Source organism: Microplitis mediator, chromosome 5 (assembly GCF_029852145.1).
Source record: "Microplitis mediator isolate UGA2020A chromosome 5, iyMicMedi2.1, whole genome shotgun sequence".
NCBI classification, from domain to species: domain Eukaryota; kingdom Metazoa; phylum Arthropoda; class Insecta; order Hymenoptera; family Braconidae; genus Microplitis; species Microplitis mediator.
The window spans coordinates 21,649,726-21,670,606 of record NC_079973.1 but is presented as its reverse complement, the minus strand read 5'-3'; the positions used below and the strand labels follow the sequence as shown (position 1 = coordinate 21,670,606).

The 20,881-nt window shown below is 33.3% G+C and overlaps 1 protein-coding gene across 1 annotated transcript in view; it reads right to left on the bottom strand.

The window, feature by feature from the left end:
- Positions 1-1,272: 1,272 nt before the first annotated feature.
- LOC130667526 (POU domain protein CF1A) overlaps positions 1,273-20,881 on the bottom strand; it is a 32,817-nt gene continuing 13,208 nt past the window's right edge. Inside the window, exon 2 of the transcript XR_008989854.1 lies at positions 1,273-1,731. The gene's annotated coding sequence lies outside the window, so the exon portion shown is untranslated. The remainder of the gene's footprint in view (positions 1,732-20,881) is intronic.

Genomic DNA, 20,881 nt, shown 5'->3' with positions numbered 1-20,881 from the left:
ATTTTCGAATTATTCATTTCGCATTTGTAAATACACAAATTTTTTTGCGAATCTCTTTTGATTAACCGAGCAGTAGTTGTCGCTGTAGTAGTATACATATCTGACTCTATGTTATGTGTTTTATTTTTTTTTTTTGCGAATAAAAAAATTTAATTATGGAGAAATTTATTTGCGATTTTTCGATTAAATTTTTTTATGTGAATTTTTAATTAAATACTCCGCTAAAGTATTCTATATATTAAGATAAAAATATGTATATGTAATTTTTTTCTTGATGTTTTTTAAAATATATACTATATATATTATTTTTATAGCTTTAGAATAGGTATCCAGATACATGGAGAAACTCGTTGTCACCCTCATTGTGAAAGGGATGGCCCTTTAGAGTTACGTGACACCCCCGCGACCATAATCGAGGGTGGCAGGCCAAAGTCTCACATAGTGCGATATACCTATACCCCTCGCAAGCCTCTGATCAGCCATAAAGTCATTTCATAACCCATCTAAGGGGGTTAACTAGCCCCCAGTCCCAAATCCCGAGTTAAGCGCGCATCAACCAGTCCCATGACGTTTCTCTCCCCATCTCTTTCCTTCTCTCAATTTCTCTTCCTCTGACCTCACAACACAAAGCCCAAAGTCAAGCATCGTTATATGTATACACGTGTGCACACACAGCCCTTAGAAAAGCCGCTTGGTGGTCCGATAAATGTTTCACTAAATTATCTTTGCTTCCGATGAAAAATTGTCCCACATTTAAAACCAACCCCTTCTCTATCCTATTAAAAATACTAAAGTTTATCTTAACCCCCAGCTGTTTGTGTTTCTGATTCTCGAAAAAATTTTATCTCAATTCATATTTTACGAATATTTAATATTAAATAATAAAGTCAAGGAAAAAAGTATGTAGTTAACTCAACTTTAAACGTAAATCAAATACACTGTCATCGACTACAGTCGACGGTGTTTAAGCCCAAGACCAAGGGATTAAAGTGCTGAAGAAAAATGTCTGGCGAAAAAAAAATCTCATGAACCCTTTTGTTAATTACAGAATCACAGATGTTGAATATTGCGTTAAATTTATTTTTCTCTTTATTTACCCCCTTATTAAACATTTTTCACCAATTCATAATGTCAAAGACCTTAAACCCTTTTTTTAAATAATTTACTGTTGATAATTATTTCATAACGTCCCATAAAATTTTCACGGCTTAATTTTATTATTTATCACGATTTGAAAATTTGAAAAAAAAAAAAAAATTACGACTAAAAATAATTATTAGGTAAAATAACATTTTTATTAAGATGTCCCATTTCCTTACAGCAGTTTTCAAAATGTTGACACAATATATATAGTAGTTTACATTACATTATATCTACTTATTCCGTACCCAATATTTATATGACAAGATGATGTACAGCTAACGACTCTCACACAATATTTTACGCACTTAATTTATAATTATGTTTTGTTTAAAAATGTCTTTTTCATTTTTTATGGTAATTTTTTGTTGTCTTGCATGGAACAAGTACAGAGTCGCAAAGGTATTAACAATAAACAGCGACAATACAGCAGTAGCAGAAGTCTCAGACGACAAGTAGTCATATTTGTGGCCACAAGTTGTGTTTCTTTAACCGTTTATTTAATTCGCTTATGGCGTCAATGGTTGTCCACTTGCTTATGACAACATGTCGGACGTCGACGTCGCTGCCGCTGGATGATGAGTGCTTTACCTGTAACAAGCAAGACGAGAAGTGATTAAATGACAGACAAAGAAGATTGAGAGAGATTAATCGTCCATCGATCTTCGACAGCAGACACTGCGCGTATCATCCTCGATCCGTTAACGAACGGCAACCCGGCTCCCCGCAGCCACTACTAGGCCACTTGCGAAGCTATTTTTATTTATTTATTTTTTTTCCATTATACCCGGCAATATCACTTTCGCAAATCACTCGATACTTTTATACTGTATCCGTACATTATTAATCATCATGACTTCTAGTCATGGCCTAGCTTTCACTGCGATTAGAAGATTTTTTAAAATAAATATCGTTTGAGAAATATATATATGTATATTTTTTTTTCCAATTTAATTAAGTCGTCATAATAATGACTAGACTTTTTTTTATTAATTACGTAACCATTGACTACTAATTTATTTTTTAAGATTTAATCAATTTTCTTAAATATTTTAATTACCGGATAAAATAAAAAATGAATTTAAAAAATTTTTAAGTGTCATTAAATAAAAATTAATTTTTTATCCGCTTGAAAATTTCTTCCAGCAACTAAAATATATACAAAGTTTAAAAATTTTTTTATAATATCATACAGCTCGAGAGAATGTTGCAGTAGTGGTAGTAGTAGTAGTAGTAAAAAATCTACAATGGCACGTAATAAAAGAGAGAAAAGAGAAAGATTATTAATTGGTTACACGATAAAACGGTGTTGGTTTGTACGGAGAGAGCGTCGTCGTGTAGACCCCCTGGTTCTTCGTAAAGATATGGGGCCACGCGACTTGTCTGTTGCACTCTATCCCGCGTCTTCACCCTCTCATCTACCTCAGCCGCTTCTATATGAACTCGGGACACCGCTTGCGTTCGTGTTAAACGCATTTGCGTGCGTGTTGCCGCGAGAATCTTTAAAGAATTTCTAAAGTACATCCTCCTTACATCTACACACGCGCAGATACACACACATGCTATCCACCAACAAGATTAGAGATGTATAGGTAGAAGGAAGATGGCCGGAAATATCCTGCACGCGTACCAATTGCTTGTGTATACATATTCCCTCGGCCGTGTAAGTTAAACTTTTTTAACGAAGCTTATTTATTGGCATTGCCACACCACCCTACAAATATCCATGCACACCAATACTTTTGTTCAAAACTGTGTGGGCCTCATATGCAACATCAGCATGCGTGGTTATAATGCTTGATCTGCGTTCTTGTGTCTTGTTGTTGTACGTTGTTATGTTGCTGTTGTTGCTGTATCTTACCTATGGTTTACACCGCGTGTCTTATTCGAGTGCATGGTATAGGGGATTGTATAAAGCTGAGGAATGGGAAATTATTGTTACAATGATGAAGGATCTGAGATAAAAATAATAAATATTTTTAATTTTTAATGTAATGAAATATACTCTGGAAAAAAATTCGCGGAGTGAATGTGGATTAAATCCGGAGTGAATTAATTTTTAATTAGTCACTCCCATCGGAGTGAAATTCACTCCGAAGGGGAGTTTTCGCGGAGTAGATAATTTTTTATTAATTTAATCCCTCCGGAGTGAAATTCACTCATCAGCTGATACGCACACACACGCATACCCACACACTTACACTTACACACATACCCGCTGCCACGCACTCGAGCACACAGACACCCATTGGCACAAACACGCTCTCGCACACAGCATCCGCACGCACACGCACACACACACACACACATTCGCACACATTCACTGTTTAACAGTTTAATATAAATTCATTTAAATGTTAAAACTCCGGACCGGAGTGAATTGAGAGTGAAATAAAATCCGCGTCACTCCGAGATCACTCCGCTAAAAAAAAACTCCCAATTCACTCCGCATGCGGAGTGATTTTTTTTAAGACTCCGGAACTCTGAGTGGCGGAGTGAATGCGGAGTGAATTCGGATTGAAATTAAATCCGGATTCACTCCCGATTTTTTACAGTGTACAGGTTATAATTTTTTTAAATTCAAAAATTGATTAATAGATAGATTTTTCACAAATTATTTCAACAACAGGAAAGTATAATTTCAACGATTACAGTTAATTTTTAAGAGTCATCTATATACTGAGCTGAGAGAAGATTTTTGACTGCGGCGGTTCTCAAAAAACAACAACACACTGAACAGCAAGTATGAGCGCCATGGGCCGTAAGGGCTAACAAGGCGATTACTCACGATGCCTTCTCCCTTGTCTTAAGAAGTTACAAGCCAACTCTTAAGGTTTATTGCGGCAAACGCCTAAATTTGTACTTTACTAACGATCGAGCCGTCATGTCATTTTTTTTTACTCTTGTATTCAATAAATTTTTTTTTTTTTCATATACGTATCAAAGCGGGCTCACAAAAATCTCCGAGACGGACAAAGTATTTTTTTGAGAGCAAAAAAGTACTGGAAATTTTTTTTTAGGTGTAATTTACAAAAAAGAGTTGATAAATTTAATTAAGACAGCTAAAGGTTGCGTGCACAGAGCCTCTACGGCAAGTCATCTGACCTTCCACCAATTTGTCGGATTTTAAAGAAAATCTGCCAGACATGGCAGCGCAGGTCAGAAAGCCAGTAGCTTCTCCGTCAGGTGATAAAAGAGCGCTGTACTCAACCCTAAAGTTGAGGTCTTCGCTTACCAATTACTACCTATATGTCGCGGTCGCTCATCAGAACCATTGAAATTCAATGGTCCCAATTTTTTCATAACTAACAAACCACTGTGTATATTTTGGCAAATTGCATAGTGACTTCTTTCAACGTTAGTTACGTTTACATAAAGAAAAATATAAAATAATAAAATAGTAAAAATTTTGGTGTCTTTAGTTACACCTAGTACAGCTAGCGAATTGATAAAATTGATTCATTGGGGCATGAAGGAAGAATCGATGTGTACAATTCTGAACTCAACAAACTGCAATTTAGTAAATTGAGGCCCGAGCGACGGTCGTTTATTTTTTAAACCTTTTTTTTTATTTTACATTTAATTTTAGGGTCAAGTATTGGCAGTAAGAGGACGCGGGAGGGTGGTACGGACCCTAAAAATGTGCACGAGCATAATCCAGAGAGAATAATGTGTTTGAATAAAGGAATGAAGGAGAAAGAAAGAAAGTGAGTCGAATGGGTCTGATGCTGGTGCTCTTACTCTAAGTTCTTGAGCTCGCAGGTTCTTCTTTTGAGGGAAGGTCTAATTAGATTTTAAGTGAGAAATTGAGCCTGCCGGCAATTTTAAGGAAGCCGAACGCGCCGCCCTGATTAATATCATTATACGTTGTTCACTCTTCACGATATTTCTCTGATACTTCAGTACTCTCTCTCACTCTCACGTATGTGTAGTGTCTTCATATATACGTACACATATCTAAAAATACCTACATACATCTTGAGGAATTTAAACCGCCGTCTCAAGAGTGCTCACTTTTAAAACTACCTGCCTAAGAATCTCCGATACGCTCGATTATTTTATAAAAAATACTTTCTAAATAATAAAAAAATAAACCACAAATTATTTTTGTATTTAAATGAAAATATTATCATCAACCACAATTAAAATCTATACTTAAAACCAACAAGAAAGAATAAAAAAAAGTTGTTTCAAATATTCAAATAACCCATTCAATATTATTAAACCATTAAACTATTTAAAATAATAATAACGATTGTAACACTCAGTATGTTCAATGGGGACAATAAAAAGCAACTTTAATAACTACAATTGCTAACCTGCTTCTCAAAAAAATCAACTTTTTCTTTTATGTATAATAATATAAATATTATTTTTTATTACACATTATTATTATTCGGAAATTTTTTGAGAAAAATAACGTAGTAACCCTTTCGACGGACGACACGCAGATCACGCGATGTTTGAAAAATATCTCGATGTATGTTACGTTACGAGTTTAAATAACCGGCGGTCCTTTTAAATTTCAAATATCCAGAATCACATAACAAAGTAAGCAAATTTAAGTAATTTTCAGGCACGTAAAGATGGTTCTCCACTTATGTAATCAATAATAATCATAATAATAATACTAGTTCCATACATTGTAGCATTTAAAAAACATAATTATTCTATTCTCCACAACACCAAGTATCAAATATATTAAATACATAAATTTGAAAACATCAAAAACGGTAATTGATCGTTATTATGAAAATTGAATTTTTTTAAAAAGTTTAACACGAAGCTTTTTTATTCATTTCGGCAGACCAGAGCGTCAATAACGTTTAGTACAGCAAGACGTGATGTATGATGGAACGTACGTAGGATGTAGGACGTTGTGTAAAGACGTAAAGAGCTACAATACGTTTTTATTCGGTAAATATAACTCGAGGATCATCTTTTAAACTTCTTTGCTCTCTTTCGTTACGCCTCTCGATGTATCAAGAGCAAGTCCGCTTCCTACTACGATTAACGTCAACGTTAATGGCACTTCTTGTCACTCTTGATGACTGGATCGCTCGAAATGAATGGAGGGTATCGTCCCTCACGTATGTACATATGTTTATCTCGATGCTTTCTCATTTACAACTTTACTACGCGCTTAATATACTCGGTAGATAAAATAATATATATTATTTTTAAAAATAAATTAGTATTTGTAGAAATATATTCCCACAAGAGTGAGAATATAACCAGACCCCCTTGTCTTTTCTAGCAACAATCGGCGAGCTCAGGTGTTGGGTAGTTTGACAGGCAGACACAAAACGTTTGACCGTTAGTATATATGTTGCATACTACATAAAAATTTGTACTTGTGTGTATGTATGTGTGAGTGCTGTGCAACAAACATAACAATCATAACATAACACACAGATCAGCATCTGGAGGACTGGGAGAGTTCCCAAGTTGCAACTCCCAACTTGCGCACTTAAACCGCCATCAAGTTGGACCGTTTTCTGAAGCTGTTGCTAGCTTATATTATATCTATAGATATAGATATACTGGTGAAATAACCACTGGGCTCGTAGACGTACATGACATCGGGGTCGAGAGAGAACTCGATTTAAAAACTGGATTTTCGATCCCGTTCGAGAGGTGTCAGGAAACTCTGAAAATTTTATTGAATTATAAATTTGAAATTTATTTACTTTTATTAATTATTCATTTATTGAGCAATTTGCCAAAATTAATATTGTGAAGATAATAAATCAGTAGTTTAATTTTTTTTTTTAAATTATTTAAATAAATAATAACTCAACTTTTTAAACAAAATGCCACTTGAAAAAATATTTATTTTTATCAACGTTTTATTCATTTTTAATAAATAAATTTATTTTGATACTTGACTTCTTCTTCGGAAAAAAATATGAGGTTGTAAAAACTTTGCGTAAAGTATTTTTTTTACGAGAAATATACCAGCAGCCTTGAAGATAATGTCGATGATGAATGATTACTCCAAGATAAGCCGGAGCGAATCAGCGGCACCAGCGAACCAACGGGTCAGAAACAATTCCCAAAGGAGTTAAAACTCAAATATCTTCTCATATTATAGCAAACTAGCGGTCTGTATGTATATATACATATATATTTGCCGGCAAAAGGAGTAAGGAGCAGAAATAAGGAGTAAGGAGTAAGGAGTAGCATCTCGAAGGCTAGAGACTCCTAGGGAATCTCGCGGTAAAACCGGTCGAGTCGGATCGAGAGCACCCGCTGACCGGGCGTCGACTAGAGACGTTGAGACTCTCTTTTACCTGCTTCTCTCACCGCCTTATCTCACTCTCTCTCTTACTCACTAATTCTTAGTCCACAACATCTACAATACCCACAGTCCAGCTCTCTTATTTTTATTTTCTCATCTCTCCTCTATACTACTTCCTCTCCCAATCTCTCGTGTGTCCAAAAACCCAAGAGACTTACAAACTAACCCGGGAATTTTAATGGATATCTTGGCCCGGTAATTACCTGATTTGTTAATCATCCTGCAATTTTTTTTATTTATTTTTAATTATTTTTTTCGGACACCGAGAATGGATGAAGATTGGCTAAAGGTCAGCTTCGAAGATTGAAATGTAGTGAGGTCAAACGAGGCCAAATGTTCGATTTGATTAATTAAATTGGACTTGACTGATTTGATGTGTGTCTTCTTTTAGATCTTCGCTTGTGTGCGTGCGTGAATGTATACGCGGACTTGTGATGATAGATAGTCATTTTCAATTGATGACAATTGAGTTAGTAAGTTATTAGGATAAAAAAATAATTCCTCGGCCCAAAGGAATATTAGACAGTAGGCAAGAGGCAGAGACAGAGGTAGAAAAATGACGTATTGTTCACTATTACTACTGTATACGCCCTCTTTCGGAAGTCTTTATCCTTCTCTTTTATTCAAAAAGCCACTGGTCTTGTGTCCGCTGTCCGGTGACCCCCGTGACCTACCATTCCCCCCAAGATCGATCGCATGTCATGATTGATCAGTCATCATTATTATAATCATTTTCTTTCATAAGTATTCTCTTTATTGATTATTATTTTCGTAATAATATACACACTCATATGATTGACAAATTGTCAGCTACTGATAACTTTTATATCATTTTTCATTTTAATAATTAATACTTAAATTTAATTCTACTCCATTTAGAATACACGTGTAATTTATTTTCGTTTTCTTCAGATTATTTAAAATTTCATTTTCCTAATGACTTTACTATGTTAAATAATATATATTATTTTCAAAATTTATTTGAATCAAGTGTGACACTGTGACTAATAGAAACCTATAGAAACAAATATCAAAAAAAAAAAATATATATGTATAAAGAAAAAAACGCCGCACGAGAAAGTTTTACCGTAGATTAACTTGACTGCGTCTCGAAATTCCACGATCACTTTTGAAGTAAAGGTTTTAAAGCGGATACAACCAAGTATATATATATGTATAAAATTCTGAGAGCATCAAAAAAGAATCCGTGCCAGGCAACGGAGTCGAAGGATTACGTTTCCCCCGTGACCTCGCTTCAGGTGTTGGTCTCTTTTATTAAACTCCATTTATATATATTAGTTCTTTCGCGTCATCCGGATATTCATAACTAAACTGTAATTCTCAATAGAGCGACCGAAGATATATATGTAATTGTAAGTTGAAAAAAAAAAAAAAATTTATTCATGAAACAAAAATACGTGATCGTCATGACATAAAATCAATTTTAAAGTTTGGTCACACTTGAAAGAATGCAAAAATATTTTTTACAAAAAAAAAAAAAAATTATAAGGCCATCGAGATGACCAAATCTTGTTCACTCATATATATATATATAAATTTTTTTTTATACCCGTCTGATATGTATTCGATTCACGAAGAATAAGTGACGACGTTCCACTTTGGCACGAGACGAAAAACGTTTTAATGATTGTCATCTCATGACAAGAATGTGTACATCAACTCTCATTTCTTTTCGATCTTCTTCAAGTTTTATTACATGTGCTATTATTATTATTACTGTCAGTATATATTTTTATTATTTTATTTTCTTATTCATGGAAATAAATCACGACGTCGATATTGTATTGATAGTGGGCATCAAAAGTACCAGCAGTAAATAAAAGCTTTGTAGAATTATATTGCGATAAAAAATGAAAAATGTAACGTGGAATAGAGCAATCGAATAGTGGCTTCCGTGGGATCGTAATGAGACATAATTGCACGGGGGACTCGTATCGACGGGTATATATGGATGCCTTCGGAAACACCGCAGACTAACGCGATAATTACCGCTATTACCGTCAGCAATCCTCGTATTTAACTGCTAAACGTTCCTTGCTTACTAATCGAACCTACAAGAATCACTGTACTAGTACACTCGATATACTGTACCATTATTTATATACGCATGTACGATACACATTCATATATATATATAAATACACACAACTCTATTCAGCATTACCGGTCTATTAAGAAAATCAATTATCTTCAATAAAAAATTACCCACTTTCGAACATCAGTAAATTTTTGTTATTAATTACAGCGACCCCCACACGAAAAAGTAACATATCCTGGCAAAATAGTATGTATGCGATTTTATCTTAGGTATTGTTGTATGAAAAAAAAATTTAAGTTCTACATATGCTCGCTCTATCCTCACAGTAAAAAAGGATTCGTCAAAATCAACACATATCGTGTGTAAAACGAGTGTCTTAAACTTATTTCTACACTGTAAAAAATTCTTTGGACCCGGTGTAGTGTAAATGTCTCGGTGTAAAAATTTTGGTGTGAAAATTACACCAAATTCGGTGTTAAATTTCGGCGGTGTGAATTTAAAATTTTTACACAACAAAACGTGTAAATGTACAATTCATGATAATTCAGCGTTAAGAATATTCACCATAAAAATATTAAAATGTTCAAAATACTATTTAATATCTAAAAATATTCAATGATCGTTTGTTAACTGTAAAAAGAGCGGTGTTAAAAATGGACTCATTTTAACTCCGCCCGGTGAAAAAATAAAATTACACCGGTGTAGGAGGAGTAATTCACCGGTGTTAAAGCGGGGTAACCGGTGTAAAAGTGGAGTGAAACCGGTGTAAAGGCGGGGTAATCGGTGTAGAAGCGGGATAACCGATGTAAAAGCGGGGTAAACTGCGTCCACTTGGAGTATTAACTTTAAAGATTATAAAACACAAAAAATGTCAGTTCTTTATGAAAATTAATAAAAAATATCATTTATTAACAAGTATAGTGATCGAGTAAGTAAAAATATTCACAATGTAAAATATTTTAACACCGTTAATGAATATTGACACCGATGGCGGCGTTATTTTAACACCGGAGAATTTTTTTTAACACCGGTACAGAATATTTACACCGGCGACGGCGTTATTTTCACACCCCTTTTGGGGGTAAATTTAACACCGCTAATTTTAACACCTACACCGCTTGGACTTACCCTGGTGATTTTTTACCAGTGTTACTCATTAATTAATATTACAACGAGTAACACGGAATGGTGCAAAAAAAGTAGACTACACCTTGTTATTAAAATTACACGGATGGAAAGTTTACACCGAGAGAATTTTACACCGTTATTTTACACTACACGGCCGTGTAAAGTTCTCCGGGTCTATTTTTACACCGAAATTTTCTACAGTGTACACTATTTTAACATGTCGTGAGTGTTGAAAAAGTTACACGCATATATGTTAGAAGTACCAAATTTCCCCATAATTTTTTTGTGATGGTCGAGATTATTGTTAACATATTTTGTGTGTTGATTTGACAGTAAATTATAAAAAGTGTTACTTTCGTATAAAATAACACTTTTGTGTGTTAAAAAATCGATCGATTGCGACAGTTCAAATAAGATAAATACTGTGTTAAATTGACACCCAAAAGTGTTAAAAATTCAATACTTCGAATTTTTACACTTTGACGATTCGTTTTTTACTGTGTAAGTTTTAAAAAAAACGACAACAGAATTGTTTCAATGTCTCAAAAAAATATTTATCATTATATAATAAATTTATGCCCTCATATTTATAATCGTAAAGAAAAACTGAACATAAAAAAATAAATAAATTGAAAGAAAATCTTCTCAAATGATATCCAATTAATAGTTAATTTAATGGAAAAAGTTTTCCCAATTTTTCTAATAATGATTTTTAATAAATAAAAAAAAATTTCAAATAGTTGTTTCATAAGAGTAAAGTAAATTCACACGATGAGGGTAAATTTTACCTGTGCACTATAGTAACTCAACATCAACAGTAAGTAGTATATACGTAAACGTAATCCTGTAAGCAGCTCCCCTTATTACGCTCCGCAGGTTCCATTGTCGTGTGATCTTAACTTCTACGGATTATAAACTGTTTCTTATTTGGTATTAACGTTGCTGCTCTAAGCTAACACATAGAGTCATATATATATACTACACACGTGTATATACGGATAAAATGTATGTATATATATATATAATATTGAAGGTAAAGGCACTTTGTATCGGCATATAACATATATATGGCCTCCCGCTGAGCGAGCCATCTTCTATTTTCGCTCGAGCACATACGTGAATTTTTTCAAAGCTAAAGCTCTCAGCAGCCATCACCTAAATTTATTAAAATCTGCTTGGCTGAAGTAATGTAACGATCTACTACTTTTAGGATTAACCTCCAACAAAATCATTAAAAAATTTATTCACTAAAGGATTATGATTCTTCTTTTTTTTATATATATTTTTAGAACTAAGTATCATATTTTCTCTTTCATTTTTCCTGTTGGAAAAAATATTGGGGAAAAAAATTAATCGTCATATCTGACCTTGTGACCTAAAGTAAGTCGGCCAATATGTTTTGAAAAATCCCCCATGATGTAGGAAATGCGAAACGTCTGTTCCTTATACTGCTTATATTAGTGCAGAGAAAATCTATATGAGATAGATCATGAGACTCGTGACCAGCTGGCTGGGTTTCCGACCCCCACGGGATGCCTTAGGTGCTCAGACTCCACTCAATCCTCCCGTACTTTGTATTACTTTTATTTCGTGTATTATTGTACACTATATTATGTATATTATACTATATATATTTGTAAACGTTTTAGACGGTAGAGCCTGATATGAGGAGTAAGAGCAAAACGTGACAGTAAAAGTACATACAAAGCCATCGAGGGATGAACAAAAGCCATGCACAAGCCTGCATCAGTCTGTATACATGCATACAATGACACATTGTGATGGATCTTTTTACGATACTGACAAGCAAACATTTAGATAAATATAACAAATGGAAAACTGGAAATATTTATTTAATTATTTAATTAATTTCCACGTAAATTTGAACAAAATTTTGATGTTCAGATGATCAAATTGACATAAAATTTAGCAAATAAAAATTTTACCGCAAAGTAAAAAAATATGAAACCCTAAAATATAAAATCCATAAAATAGGAAAACGTTCGATCATGTCCCTCAGTCACCACACGCGTTACATTCAGCACTAAGTGCAAACAAAAAAAAATAAAAAAAAATTTTAGGGGTACTGATTTCATCCCCTCGACACAGAAGCTGCTAATGCGTCGCAACAACAATACAACCACGTCCACATTGCACGCGTCCTACCGCTAATTCTCTTTACTTATTTTTTTTAAACACTCCCTTTACTTTTTTTTTCGTCGCTTCTGCTGCAACCCCGCTATGTCCCCGAAACTGGAATTGAATTTCAGGAAGTAGATACACTACAATACGTTCTTTTATTATCATGCTGTAGAATTTTTGCACTTTTATACTGTATATACAGAGCGTGTGTGTGCGCGTGTGTGAGTGTATTTGTGATGAAACTCGCGAGTTCTAAATAGGACAGCGTGTCCCGTTGGGCACCAAGTGCTACGCGCAAATGGAAATACCGGAAAGAAAAAAAAATAACACGTGAGTACGTAGGCGTGATTATTGTATAGTTTATAATAGGAGTGTCCGAGAGACCAAATAAAAATGCGTCTCATGTTTTAAATCTTTGTTATAACCTTGGATATGATTTTTTTTTTATTTTTCATTTAATCATCATCTGACTTGCCATCTGTGAATCAATCTCCTATTAATTAATTTTCCAATACTCTTATATTTAAACATCAAAATTATGACCCTGGTTAGCAGACGATTAACAATTTTCGGATTTTTTTTTTCAACAATTAAATTAAAAAAAAAATATGCACATGTAGAAAATTTAAAAAACTGTTGGTCCAATTTTCTAAAATATTTTTTTTTTTTAATTTATCGTTTGTAAAAAAATCCAAAAATTATTAGACCGGATGATTTAAAATTGATCATTAAAAATTATGATTCTGAAGTTAGTAGCCGTCAAATAATTTTTTGATTTTTTTTTCAAAGCGACAGATTATAAAAAAAAAATATTTAAAAAAATACATGTGCATATTTTTAGTTTTTTTTTTCGCAATTGATTTGTCTGCTAACTTCAGGATCATTAAAAATTTAATCTTCATACCATCAAATAAATTATTTTCAAAATTCAATAGAACATACATACATTAGAGTTGAAGACGAAGTAATTCTAGAGCAAAAAAAAGAGGAAAAAAATATTTAAAGCTTGAAATAATATCAATTGAATCAGTAATCTTATTTTTACGACTCGCTCTCTACATCTCATTCAACTAACTCAACACTACTAACCTCACTCTCTTTTCTTCGCAGACATTTGCATGGCATTAACATCCGATTGTCGTCGCCAGCGCAAGTACACCATTTATATATGTACTTCATACATACGAACATACATACATACAGACACTCAAGTGTAAGTAAGTACAGTAAGAGAGATGACAAACCATTAAAATTACGTTTGTCAAGCGAGAGTAATTCAGCGTAAAAAAATTTGTACTCAGGGTGTGAAGGTCAGGACCATGATAAAAAAATTAGCTAGAGTATTTTTAGCTTTCGTTTCATATCAATTCACATGTATAATTTAGTTTATTATTTTTTATTATTATTATTCTTTTCTCCATGTCATCATCATCTCGTCTCACTGTTTATCCATGTGTCAAGACACCTCTGCCACGGCATCAGAGAAGAGTAGAACGAAACCAAAGAAGAGACATGCAAGCAACAGCAGCAGCAGCGCCAGAGATACCAACATGATCTCCAACCAAAACATACATATCCAAAGGCTATGATAAAAAAAAAATTCACGTCACGACTTGAATTATTCAAAGACCTTGACCTTCGAAGTCTTCGGGGAATACTCGGCTTCTTTTCTGCTCCGACAGTCTAATGACATACAAACTACTCATTTTTTGTTCTTTATTTTTTTTTTATCAACAATAAAGAGAAAAAAATATTTTTCCTACGTTTAAAAAATTTTTTTTTGTTTCCGTTAAAAAAAATAATTTTTTACGTTCTCTAAAAATTTATTTCTCGTGGCATTTATACTAAAAATATGTCAGTCACTGTAACAGAACGTAGTTTATGACAAGTGTAGGTATGTATGGCTGGTATGTACCTGCGTGTATATAATATTTATTATTATCATTATTATTTATATATAAAAAGAGAGTAGAGAGTAGCAGAACGGTAGTCCAGTTGCTGTCAGACACGCTGTGATAACGATCACGCGAGAGTATAAAGACAGATAAAAACTTTGCGCTCCATTGATTTGTATATTTGGACACAAGTCCAACATTGAATTAACTGTATGCGTTTATCTTGACATATTATCTGACTTATTTTATGCCTCGTTATGTAAATTCAAATTAATATTTTTTTGGTAAACTTTCGGAGCCATAACTCGATGATCTAGAGTATGGTCTAGATCATCGGGCGTCCAGTTACAGGAAATAAAAATAATAATATATAAAAACAACCAAGTAATTGATGAAAAAAATTTATGGGCTGTACGTGGTAATGAAGAAATCAAGAAATAATGCAGCACTTTATTTGTAAGTGTGTAGATAGACGATAATTTTTTTGCTGGAGTAATTTTTACGCGATAAAGAAATCTTAGATCAATAGTTAACGCGAATGCGTTAATTACTGTATTAGTAGCTGAAGGATGGATTAAAAAAAGTTGATAAACCAGAGTAAGTACGCGCACAACACCCAAGCATGTATTTATAGTGTGTATAATAGCGTAATAGCGGATCGAGAAACCGCGGAGAGGAAAATACGTGCTTCTAATCGCGAACGAGCGACAATCCAATTAGGCATACTTTGGCGTTTCTCGCTCACCTTAACGTCAACCAATTAACTAAGAAATTTGCAAACTACGGCGCCACTACTTACTCTTTGATCTGACAATATATTACCTACTTAGTATTATTACGTTGTACTTATTACAGTCTTTGTCTCGTTACAAAACAGAATAAAATTTTCAGTGAATCGATTAAAAGTAGAAAAAAAGTTCATTCATTAAATTAAAAATTTAAATATGAAAACGAAAAGTTGTATAAAATTTTTACAACAAAAAAATTTGATTTAGTAATTAGACAAAAAATGTAGAAAAATGCGTCCTCAAAAAAAAAAAATTAATTAAAAAAAAAACTTGACAAAAATAGGGGAGGGAGGGGCAAAAGGGGGTACTTAAGGAAATACCAAGTTTTCGAGGACTCAAATACGCTAAATATTTTTTTTTTTAATGATATTCAAAGTAAATAGAAGAGATTTTCAGTTACCGTTGAAAAGAAAAATTTTTAATTTCTGCGGGCAAAGTGGGGTACCCCCTAAAAAAGGCAAAAAAAATCGGTCTGTCAGTTGACCCTGCGGGCCAGCCCCAAAACTTCCCGCTGTTTTCGAGCTCGTTGAGCTCGAAAACACTATTGTGAATACATTTTCGAGCTCTACGAGCTCGCAAATACTTTTGTATGCCATTGTTTTGTAAAAAACCATTTTTTAGCATTTCTTTCTCCCACGATATCTCGCGAATGAATTAACCGATTTTGATGGTTGAGGCGGCAATCGACGCGTTTTGTCATGTTCTAAAGCTGATAAAATTTTGGATTCGATTTATTGAGTCGTTTTTGAGATATTTCAGGAAAAATAAAAAAAAAATTTTTTTTTAATTCTTTCGACAACGGTTTCTCTTGAACGAATGAACCGATTTTGATGGTTGAGGTGGCATTCGACGCGGCTTATAAAGCTCTAGAGCCCAGTCCATTTTGGAATGAATCCATCGAGCACATTAAAAGTTATCCAAAAAAAACATTTTTGGAAAAACTTTATTTTTGGAATATCTCTGAACGAGCCCTACCAATCAAGCTCAATTTTCTCTCGGCTTCAAGATATTGTCAATCCGCGTCGAATGGCACCTTAAAGTTCAAAATCGGTTCATCCGTTCAAAAGATACAGGTATTTACATACGTACGTACATACATACATACATACACTCGGACATCATCTTGAAATTAGTCAGAATAGCTTCCTAGGACCTCAAAACGTTGACATCTGATGGAAATTCGATTTTCGTAAATCGGACCGAAACCAATAACTTCCCGAATTTTTGAAAATTTACAATTTTCTTAGCGGGAAGTTAAAAAAAATTTCTCGATTTCAAACGAATTTGATTAAGTTGAATTTTTTTTTGAGTAATTTACATGAAGAAAAATTATATTTTACATGTTTAATGGAGACAAAAGAAGAAAAAAAATTTTTAATAGTTTTTATCATAAAACAAACGTCATTAATATTTTTCAACTGACAATTGATTTTTAAAAAAGTTTACCAAAAAAAATTCAAAGTAACGCTTAGTTATTTTTACAGAAGTGATTTTGGAATGTTTAAAAACCATTTAAAATATAAAATTTTTTTTTATCAAATTTTGGGGATACCCCGTTTTGCCTACCTTACCCTCTTTTGCGCCCCCCGTACCCCTACAAAATAAACATCGAAAAAATCCGTACTAAATTTTTTTTACTTTCACTATATTTTTACTCAAAACAAATAAATAAATTTGAAGAAAATTTTTGAGAATTGATTTTAGATTTAAAAATTTTAAGTGGCTCAATTTGCCCCATCATGTGCCCCATTATGGACTCTTGTATTACAGCATCTATTAAGAAGGGTCTACAGAGGGTCTACAACTAAACTTCTAAACGCAAAACTAAGAACGAGGCTCAATGCATTACTCTATAAACTAGTAGTTTACGTTTTGATTTTTGAAAAATATTCATTTTTTTAAGAGAAAAACGTGGACAACGTTTCCATTTACTGCGCAAGTGCAACAAGGACAGTTCCGTTTGTTGACTTGAGTGTGATAGAGAAAAAGGATCAGACCCCTCTTAAGAAAATTTTCATAGTAATGATTTTGCCACTTTCCCCTAAATTTTCTCTGAGTCATCAACATACGATAAATTTTCGTAATTAAATCAATAAATAAAATGAATATATCTAATAAAAAACAATGATTTGCCCTCGAAAATAAAAAATAGTAGACTATAGTACACAATAACACAACACTAGTACTAGTACAAGTTGGCACGTGCACCAAGTGCAAGATTGCATCGCGACTGCGTCGATGGGGACTATCGATAAAATTGAGAATGAACAGTTGGCTGAATCCGGGGTCTTTTAATGAATGAATGAATGAACGTCTCGTGAATGTGGAAAGCCGCGTGAGAGTTTAGAGAGTACTAAGTAGCATATCTCCAATCACACAGCAAACAGTTGCGCGCCCTTATATTACATAAATCAACTAAACATACAATTTTTCTCCCTTCCTTTCACTTCGAGCTCTAAAAAAATCAAGTAAATTTTTTTCATAATTACACAGATTAAAGTCGCAGACTGAGGACTTAAGGGCAATACAATACAGTGATACACGATGAGTATTGTGTACAAGTGCGCGCGCGTCAGCAGCACACATAAACATAACATAACATAGCACAGTATAGCAGAATGTAGCCTGCATTACAGTGGAGATCTACATAATGTTTATTATGCTAACCTAGGCCAACGCGCTTGCATCAACAAGTGTTATATTATCATTCAAATAAAATGTTTTAATCTGCATACGTTTTATCGCCCTCTCGCGGCATGCGGAATGTGCATGCGGCACGAGACACGTTACAGACACAACACTTACAGAGGGACGTTCCTTGCGTGCTTTGTGTCTGTATACATGTACTGTCAAAGTTCTGTTTTAATGTATATTTTATATATATATAAATATATAGATGTCTGTATAAATATATATATGTAGATACATGCGTGTGCGTGTGTTGTGTATATATATGTGCACACCAAATAACATGACACGCACGCGACGCGACGCGGCACGTGCAACGATCCTGCAGGTTCATCTGATCCAAGATGCTGCTACTCCTGATACTTTCTGCAGCATGTCTGTTGCACTGACCACTCTCTGGACTCAACTGCACTCTCATAAAATTGCTTAAAATTTTTTTATTTTATTTTATTGTGTCAGACTCATCGTATAGTTGTAAAACAATTTTATAATAATTATAATTATCATTGTAGACATTTACGATAAATTAATTGTCCAGAGGCTGTGTCTGTTTGCTTTTTATTCCGTGAGATATAATATGAATGACTCGACCGTGTGTAGATTATGTATTATATATAAAAAAGGAGTATTACTCAAGTACGCCTAATAGGGACAAGAATAATCGTTGGGCTTGTCTAAATGATCTTACGTGAGGTTCAAGATCGAGCGTGATTGCTGTCGATTATACGTATTTATATATATATATATATAAATTAAAAGTAAAAGTTTTACGTGAGAATTATAATTGTTTCGTTTAGTTTTATTGATAAATATATTCCTGTACTCCATCTAATTTAATGACTAAAAAAAATGTTTATGTATTTATTTTTTTAATTATTAATTTATCCAATAAAATTAATGATACGTAATTAATATCATTAAGTAACATGGTTTAAGTTAAATTAATTTAGTTTTTAATGTTTTGTTTGAAGTTCGTTAATCATATAATTTTTTTGTTGGGCGACGATATGAAAAGAATGAAAAATGGGATAAAAGATGAAAGGAAAAAAATAGTATTTGACTAGACCAAGGTTTTAAAAGCTTCACTAATATAGACTAATGTTTTCGGACGAGACAATAGCATTTACATTGATAGTGGACGTTTGCCCTCAATTAACTTTATAAGTGAGTAAGGAGGCGTGTGCGCCCGTTGCTCTTTAAGATCACTCGTGCTCTGTATAACGTAATGTCTCTCATTGACTACAAGTGCCAAATCTTGTGAACAAGAGACACTATATACATGCATATATACATCCATACATACATAAATATATATACATATACATAAACCTACATATCTATAAATACATGATTCGTTTTCATAAACGGACATGTGTCCATACGGAATGCTACTGATGACCATCACTTGATGAGGAGTGTGTATAGGCCTTTGCACCTGCTCTATCAATCTACCTATACCTCAACCGTATACTCGATAGATACGACGAGGCGTTTATGTATTTTTCTTATCCGTTGTTGTACGTTGGACAGTTAGACAGTGTACAGGGTACCTCAAGTAGAGATTCCTGGTATAGTAGGATAGGAACAAGTGGACAGCAGCCAGCAGAGAGAGTAAAGTGAACGTTACAAGTCACAATAAGACATGTATAAAGAGAAAAAGATCGGGATCTACGACGTCGTTATACTGCTACTGATACTGAAGCTGACAGAACGCGGTCCAATATCTTATCCCTCGGATACCAATAACTGTAACGAGTCGATTGATCGATGTATGCTGGTTAAAAAATTTAATGAACCTGTCTGACCTCATTAATCATTTTTTTAATTGTACGTTGATAAAAAAACGTTCGTTTTTTTTTAGATTTTGAATTTGAAGACTCAAAGTTTATGTTTGCTGATGAGTAGGGGAAGGAGGGGCAAAAGGGGGTATTTAAGAAAAAACCAACTTTTCGAGGACTCAAATACGCTGAATATTTTTTTTTTTAATGATATTCAAAGTAAATAGAAGAAATTTTCAGTTAGCGTTAAAAAAAAAAAATTTTCATTTCTGCGGGCAAAGTGGGGTACCCTCTAAAAAAGGTAAAAAAAAAAAAATTCTGGATTTTAAATGAATTTGATTAAGTTAAATTTTTTTTGTAAGGAATTTACAGAAGAAAAATTATATTTTACATGACTATTGGATACAAAAGAAGAAAAATAAATTTTTAATAGTTTTTATTATAAAACAAGTCATTAACATTTTTCAACCGACAATTGATTTTTGAAAACATTTAACAGAACAAATTTAAAATAACGCTCAATTATATTTACAAAAGTGATTTTGGAATGTTTAAAAAGCATTTAAAATATAAAATTTTTTTTTAATAAAATTTTGGGGGTACCCCGTTTTGCCTACCCTACCCCCTTCCCCTATTTAAATTATTTAGCGTTAAAGTCCAGGCTGGTAAGACGAAATAATTGTTGAGCAGGTGTTTGTTTGAACAATTATAAATAAATATATAAACGACGATAGTTAAAAGCAGTATAATGCTGATGGAGAGTTTACGTAAGTCAATGGTCGATTAATACGTAAGATAGATGGTAATTTTGTACACACCGCAGATGATTACTCACATTAAGTCTTTCTCTTAAGCATTATTATTTTTTCAGAATGTTAAATCACTCTTAAACACTCTTAAATGTATATTTATCGTCGCGATATATTTATTGGAACGTGCGCCCTTGATACAACTCTTTCGCA